Source organism: Egretta garzetta, unplaced genomic scaffold, assembly GCF_000687185.1.
Source record: "Egretta garzetta isolate BGI_Z169 unplaced genomic scaffold, ASM68718v1 scaffold130, whole genome shotgun sequence".
Taxonomy (NCBI): domain Eukaryota; kingdom Metazoa; phylum Chordata; class Aves; order Pelecaniformes; family Ardeidae; genus Egretta; species Egretta garzetta.
The window spans coordinates 696,653-704,846 of NW_009258284.1; the positions used below are offsets into that span (position 1 = coordinate 696,653).

The following is an 8,194-nucleotide window of genomic DNA, read 5'->3' on the forward strand; positions in this document are numbered from 1 at the left end:
GTCATGAAAGAACTGGGAAGTCATTATTCTCTGAATTAGTCCAGCTAGAAAGGAAACAAAGCAAGGTGCTCGGCTGCTTTCATTCCAGTGAAAATGTAATTTAATTAGAGCAATTCCAGATCACACTTCTGGCAGCTGTGTTTATCAGACTTGCTTCAAAGGATAGGAATTAGCATTGACTGACATTAGCATCAAAGCTCATTTATTCACCCGCCCACATCCTACCAGCCCTTCTGAGTCTGTCTGTTTATTTAGCACTTTAATAACACCACAGTAAATAAGATTTCATTTCGGAGCGTGCATGGCTTTTGTCAAAGCATTTAGTGTAGACTTCTTACAATGTCACAGGAGAACCCCTCTTTGCAGGTTTGATGAAAGGTTTGATGATGAGCTCGCTGTTCTCCAGAAGAGGTATTTTAAATGCTTAACAAGGACATAGACTGGGATCCAGTATTACTTTTTTGTTCTTTTTTGTCAACAACTAGAAAATATCTGTCTTTCAGCAGGGGGGAGAAGTGCCAGAAATGACCTGTCATGCCTTAAGCTGCAGAAGACCGCCCGAGTCCAAAGCCAGTTTGGTCACAAGGGGCTTGAACTTTGGGGTTTGGCGAGGCCGTGCCCTACCAAAGACTCAGCTCTCTCCTTCCGAGCTCACATGGAGGCATGAGCACTGCCCTTTCACTCGCAGCATACAACCTGCTATCATCTCTTCTGAACTAAAGGTAGGTTCTTGCTGGTAAAGACCATCTTCTATTTCATATTTGTGCAGCACCTGGCAAAAACAGGGCTGGATCCCCAATTAGAACTGCTGAAGCATGGGAATTGGATGGGTGGATCATAGCTCAGCTGCCTCTTTTGGAGACGCATCTAGAACTGCTGCCACGTCAGACCAGAGACATCAGCAACAGGAATCTGCTGCTTGTCCTGCAACCTCAAGCCCTGGGGTGACAGAGAGAAGCAGTTAGGCTGGGGCCCCATGGGCTTGTTCGTCAATTATCAGTGGTAGTTTGCATGTAGTCATGATTGCTCTTGGATGACAAAAGATGAGAAAATGATGCTGCAGAAAGAGAAAAAGTTCCTTTCAGTTACCTTCCAAAAAGAGGTAAAGCAAACAAACAACTCCATTTGATTTTTCAACAAGTGGAACCCAATTGAGCTGATGGAGCAGGTTCACAGCAGGCCTGTGAATCACAGAAAGATTCCCTCCAGATCTCACCCTTTATGCCCAACTTGCCAACACAGATATCATCAGGTACAAACTAGAAGCAGCAAAGAGAGGCAACCTGCCAAAACCCCAGTAGGGGTGAAATGGAGCCTCCTGTGTATCTTACCAGACAGAATTGGCTGATCTCAAGCCTTCTCTGTTGTCCTTTGCTTATTTATGAAATCAGGAGAAAGCCAGTAAGAGCAGCAAAGCAAGCAAAGGGACGGTGGGGGCATTTTCTGCCTTGCAGTGAAACGTTAAAACTGATGATGGAAATGGTTGTTCCTTCCCAAAGGTTTATTGTGCTACATGCAGAACAGTAGCCTCCTCGAGACAGTGTTATTGGCATTGGCACTAGCTGAAAGAAAAAAATCAGAGCCCTCACTTAAAGACATAATTCAGAATGTGAACAAGGAATGGCATAGCTGTAAGTTGTCTCTCCAGTGGGCTATGATTCTGAAGGGAAGTCAAATTTAAAAAAAACCAAAACAAAACCAAAACAACAAAGAAAACAGATGAGAGAATGACTAACGGGAATAAATTCCACTGCTTTGACCACAGCATTACATTATCAAATCCCGGGACTTAATATGCAACAGAATTATCATAAAACTGTTCTGTGTAATGGAAATAATCTAAGATTCAATATTTCATCCAGCAGTGCAGACAGGCCTGTAGGACCGTGCCATCTTAGCTGGAACATTTATTGATGCTGACCACTGGTTTATACAGCAGGAGTTGAAAGATGAAGAATTCAACTTTCCAATTGTGAAATTAGGAAGAAACAGAAATGCCAAGGAAACAAGACACTCGACAGCCTGTGAGAAAGTGATGGAAAATTCATGGCTTTCAATCACTTACAGCACTTGTTATGCAGAAATAGGCTGAGCTCCCAGTTTTGCTTGGAGGCTGTGTCACTTCCAATCTTCCCTGTGAGACTCAAGCATGGTTTATAGTGGCCATTTGCATGTAGATGGATGAAACGTCTGCTTTCAGTGACTGCACTTCTGAAACTTGGGTTTCACTAGTTGAGAAAGAAAACAGCTTTTTGGGGGGAATATTGCTCTCGTAAAAAAATCATCATGCTCTAAACTGCTGCCATCAGTTTAACCTTTTATTTTTTTAAAGGAAAGAAGGTTAGCACACACAACAGCACAGCACTGATTTGCATTTTCAACTGACAGCCCAGCGACTGGAGAATTTTGTTTATTCCGTTTAGCCAGCCAGAAACCACACAGGCCCATGCAAAACCAAAGTTTGGACATGCTTTTTCTCAGCTACAATGAAACTGTCAGGGAAAAGCATAATTTAGACATCTCTTCAAAAGTATTGTCCAGAAAACTCGTCTTGCATAGTACTTTCCATAATCCAGTCTTCCAGATATCCTTCTCACTTTCTTCCTGCATATAAGTAATCAAAAATGTGCAATGCAGAGTAGCTTAGGACATTAACTAAGGAGAAGGACATTAACTACGACAAGTATATTCTTCTTTTATTAGCTTGTTTGATCTATAAGGCCAGTTCACCTTCTTACAAATAGTGACCAACATTTTAGTTTGCAAAAAGAATAGGAAACCTGGAAAGCAAGAATTAATAAAACCATGATTAGTAGTGTTCAGCCACTTTGCTGAATATTTTAAAAGGTAAATTTTACATGTTTTCAGTCAGCTACAGATTTTGTTTTTTTTTTTTTTCCTTCTGCTACTCTGATGAACAACAAAAAAAATCTGCAGCTTCCCAGAACAAAAGAGGACTTCACAGGCTGATTTAGGTGTACCAGGATATTGAATTGCACTGTACTGCCCCAAGCAGTAAGCTTTCCATATCCAGAAGTGATCAGCTAACAACAGATCCAAGATCCATGCATCAGAAAATAAGAGTTTCAGTTAAATGGGAACCAGATGACAGAGGCTCCAACTTAAATAAAGTAGTAGATGCCACACAGCCCATGTTCTTCCTCACAAAACTCCTTTTTCTCTTCAATAATTTTGTTGGGTTTTTTCTCTACTGAACATTAAAATCATGCTGCACTGGGCAAAGGGAAGAGATATTTAATGCCATGGCATGCTAATGATTCATGCATAGCCTATAAATTACTTTAATCAGAGATATATTGCAACAGCAACATTCAGTATTTAGTCGTTCAGACACTTTTTGGGTCACATTCTGAAATTTCATTAATATTTGCAAAAGCACTTTGGGAGAAACCCACTGTATCCTTAACTGATCTGTCTTTGTCGTGATTTTGGCTGGGATAGAGTTCATTTTCTTCCTAGTAGCTGGCATAGCACTGCGTTTTGGATCTAGTATGAGAAGAATGTTGATATCACACTGATGTCTTAGTTATTGCTGAGCAGTGCTTACACTAAGTCAAGGACTTTTCAGCTTCCCATGCTCTGCCAGGTGCACAAGAAGCTGGGAGGGGGCACAGCCAGGACAGCTGACCCCAACTGGCCAAAGGGCTATTCCAGACCACATGACGTCATGCTCAGTATAGAAACTGGGGGAAGAAGAAGGAAGGGGGGGGATGTTTGGAGCGATGGTGTTTGTCTTCCCAAGTCACTGTTGCGCGTGATGGAGCCCTGCTTTCCTGGAGGTGGCCAAACACCTGCCTGCCCATGGGAAGCAGCAAATGAATTCCTTGCTTTGCTTGCACGCGCGGCTTTTGCTTTACCTATTAAACTGTCTTTATCTCAACCCACGAGTTTTCTCACTTTTACTCTCCTGATTCTCTCCCCCATCCCACCGCAGAGGAGCGAGTGAGCAGTCGTGTGAGGCTTAGTTGCCGGCTGGGGTTAAACCACGACAGTCTTCAACACCCTGTACCCCAAGGTGGCTTTTTTCATTCCAAGAGTCCCTGTCATTTCTCTCAGGGCTCTCTCCACCATCTCCATGTTCCTGAAGACAAAACAGTAAAACATTCATTAGATAAAAGGCAACTAATTTTGACATCTTCCATTAGGGGCACTTAAAAATGATAGCTGTCCTGGTGCTTCTAGTTACCTTGAGCATAGAGGATCCATCATATATGGCTGACTTACGGCTGTAGCTTATGTGATCAAGTAATTGGCAATACCAGAAGCCACAGAAAATATTTAAAATAAATCTTGAAAAGTAACAATGTGGAAACACCAGCCACAAATCTGCTGTTGTGTTTTAGAAATGGACCAGTTTTGCTTTAGCAGCAAAAAGCTGCAAGAAATCAGTGTTAGAGCAGGACGGGTGAGCTGCAGTCGCCTCTGGCTCATGTTTCAAGCTGGGTCCCAACTGCAAAGCCTCCTCCGCTACCCTTTTGCTCTCAAGTTACTTCCTCCCCTACTCAAGCCTGATAAAACACAATTAAATAAGTTTGTGTATCAAAGGTTCAAATTTAAGACAGTTACAGGGAAATAATAATAGCATTTGATGAATGAGAATCAAATTCAAGTGGAAGATCTTGGAATATGCTACCAGGGCTGAGGCCCCCTTTTAAAACGCAGTTATAACACACCTAATATTAAGAAAGCCACATGTGTAAATCTATCAAATGAGAACCTGAAATACAGACTCAGACAGTTTCAACAACTTTTGGGGTCCCTTCTTTTATAGGCAGTCCTCAACAATGCAAAGTGAGCTTAAAATGATAAAGTTCATAAGCTTCTATTCCCCCATGTTTAAAGAAAATCCTGTCTTTTCTGTAGAATTTTATTGCTAGAAAACCTTGACTTCACCACAATTTTCATCCATCCTTAGTTACAAAATTTCACCTGGTTGATCTCTGCAGTGTTTCTTCAGGAAACACTGGGATATGTCTTTCATCAGCTGAACATCCAGCAGAAAAACCATGATTGCAGCTGTCAATAACCAGTCTCTCAGCATGACAAAGCAGGGCAGGTTATTTTTTTCCTGGCAGGAATTAGTAAAGGATAATTGGAGCTATGTTACATTATTCAGCTGGATTACCCAACAGCCAACAACACTAATAAAAACAGGAGTGTTGCAATAGGGCTACGCACTTCTAGAGACTTTCAGTGGTGACAGAACAACATTTTAGAATTTGTTTTTTGGGAGGGGTTTTGTATCACCCCCATTCCCAAGAGTCCTTTGCAATTAGACAGAATTTTCTAAGGTGCTCCTCTATTGCTTAAGATTTTTCCCTCAGGAGGTACACAATACCCTGACTTTGGCCCCAAAACTGGGGCCAATATTTGTCCCTAAAGCCTAGGCCAACATTGATTTCTGATTCTGCTATCAAAAGTGATACTGAAGTGAACAATCTGGCCACACATCTACTTCACCTTTGCCATTCACCTCCACCTCCTCAGTTTGGGGACTAAAACTCCTAAGGTTGTCTTGACTTTTTGTTTGTTCACTTTCCAATATCATTTACAATCAAAATCCAGCTTAAATGTAGTAACTTCAGAACATACAGTACAGGAGGACTGGTGCATCTAATAGGAAACATAAACTAATAATCATGCTCAAAGGTCTACTAAAGCTTTCAAATAGCTTTAAGTAAAACAGTGAAAAAAGTATTATAGAGCCAAATTTGGTCCAACAGCAGATTGTTCAGGGCTGAAATCAGCTTTTAACATCTTTTGTGGCATAAAGCATAATAGCAGAGTTAAACAAAGCCTAATGAAGCACACCCTCTCCACTCTCCTAAGCAAGACACAGATCTTATTTACCTGCTTCTGTGTCCTGTAGTATTCCTCTACTGCGTATTTCTATCTGGGTTCGCTGAGTCCAAACAGCATGGCAAGTTTCCTTCCAAGGGGTTCACATCAAAAGACAAATCAAGTAATAACTGGAACATCTTCCTTTGACTAAAGGGCTTTCTGCAATAGGCATTTTACATGGTGACAGAAAATTATATAGAGCGATCATACATATGGACATAAAGGATTTGCAGACAAGATGACACAGGGCACAATTCCTTTACTTAGTGAAAATCTTCTTGCTTGAGACACCTCCTTCATAATCCAGCCTTTAAAACTTTTTCCGAAGGTCTGGCCAGCATTTCTGGGATAGCCATACCTCACTTACTCCATTCCCTGCCTAAAAAATTTTTTCCATGCTATGTTTCAATTAAACTAATTCACCTTGGCTTAATTCATTACATGACCTCATTACTACCTCAGCACAATTACCTCTTCTACCTCCTTACATACATCTGCCTTGCTCTGTATAGGGGATAAGAACATCTTTTATGTTTTAGGCAGTTGCTGAAGAAAATGAACTCATTGCAACTGCTTTTGGGCCCCACCTTTTCAGACGCAGCACCACCCTGCCTATGGCAACCTGACAGACATCACCTGCAGTAAATCTTGGCCAACCCAGTCCTGCTGTCAGCTTTCTGAGACAATGTTCTTGGCAGCAGTCATTGCTATAGCCCTTTTTCTTTTTGGCCTCAGTTCCTGCCTCTGGGCCAGTTTCTCCTGCTTCACCCGTCCTTACTCCCTCTCTACATTTGCACCATGCTGTCCCTTTAGTTATGCCTTCTCAGATGCTCCACTGCTTTTCGTAAAACTGCACCAGATTTAGCTCAAAACCAACTTACTTGCCACCTACTAATTAATGTACCGTATCGTAGGTCACACTGGTTGCAATACAGTAATAAAGGTCACTGACACTTAGAAACTTTATTTTCAGTGGCTGATAATCTGTTGTTAGTGCTGAAGTATTTTGTCCCATGTGAGGAAGAAAAAGACTTCCAAATGTTTGAGAACACGGGTAGGAGTAAAATAATGCTTTTTTTTCACTAATCCGTGTTAAGACAATTCTTTGTTTGCCTCGTTGCTGTAAATCACAGAGGAATGACAGCATTTCACAGTCTTGAGATCTGACAGAGTCACTGGTTCAGCTGTTGCTATCCCCCCAAACATTTGCCCAGGATCCAAATACACAAGCTGGAGAGAGGATTCCTGTGTGGAAGGGACGTAAGGCAAGCCACAGAATTAGTTTTCTTTTTTTTCCAGCATGCTTAGACTTTTTGAAAAGACTACTTTAAAGTGAACTTAGTTAAAAGAAAGCTGAGTGGCTGAGCCAGTTCAAAGTTAGTTCAAAGTTAGGACACATTGTATTTTTTCATTAAATCCCCTGCTAATGTTTAATAATGGAAAAGGGATGGTATATACTGTGATCATACAGAATTTTTGCCCTGTGACTCATGTCCCCTTATCAGTTGGAGAGAGGGGACTTTGGAGCACTGCCTTTGGAGTGGGTCAGGATTGCAGGGCAAGGAAAGCTGGTGCCTGCGGGACCCCACCCTCAGTCAGGAGAGCCTGGAAACATGTGAATGAACGTGGCTATTGGAAGACTCACTCAGCTGTCTTTGTAAATACCACACCTTTTATATTTCTGACTTCCTCCATCTTTAATATGATGTTTTGCTGAGTGGAGATCTCTTGTCATACTTGTGATTTCTTCTAAACTTCCATGGCTAATCCTCCTGTACGCTGCTGCACTCCTAATCTGCAGATGCTCAGTGGATGCCGATTGTGTCCCACCATTCAGATGTCGTGTGCCTGGGGCACTGCTGTTATGATTTACAGAGGAGTGGCAGCTCGGTTGGCAGCTGAGCACCCCCCAGCCACTCACTCACTCCCCAACCCTGTGGGATGAGGGAGAGAATTGGAAGGGGAAAAATGCAAAAACTTGTGGGTTGAGATAAAGACGGGGGGGGGGGGGGGGGGGAGAGAGAGAGAAAAAAAACCAATGAAGCAGAAAAAAAAACCTAAACCAAGAAAAACAAGTGATGCAAAACCCCCCAGTTGCTGAGCACCAACCGACCGATGCACAACCAGTCCCTGAGCGAGGACAGCCCTCACGAACCTCCAGCCCCCCCCAGTTTTATTACTGAGCACAGCACAGTACAGTGTGGGACATCCCTTTGGTCAGCTGGGGTCGGCTGTGTCCCCTCCCAACCTCTTGTGCACCCCAGCCTGCTCGCTGGCGGTGCAGTCTGAGGAGAGGAAAAGGTCTTGGTTTACTTTTCCAGCTGCAGAATGC

At 42.5% G+C, this 8,194-nt stretch overlaps 1 long non-coding RNA gene across 4 annotated transcripts; it reads right to left on the bottom strand.

The window, feature by feature from the left end:
- Positions 1-244: 244 nt before the first annotated feature.
- On the bottom strand, positions 245-7,820 carry LOC118452109. 4 transcript variants are annotated; one of them, XR_004841771.1, is made up of 5 exons: positions 7,533-7,820; positions 5,872-7,107; positions 3,879-5,089; positions 2,066-2,228; positions 245-1,057 (listed from the first exon to the last, which is right to left on the bottom strand). It is a non-coding gene; the product is annotated as an uncharacterized LOC118452109 (long non-coding RNA). The 4 variants fall into 4 exon arrangements; XR_004841769.1 differs by having other exon boundaries at positions 3,879-4,102; positions 4,208-5,089; positions 5,872-7,820; XR_004841770.1 differs by having other exon boundaries at positions 3,879-4,102; positions 5,872-7,820.
- Positions 7,821-8,194: the final 374 nt, after the last annotated feature.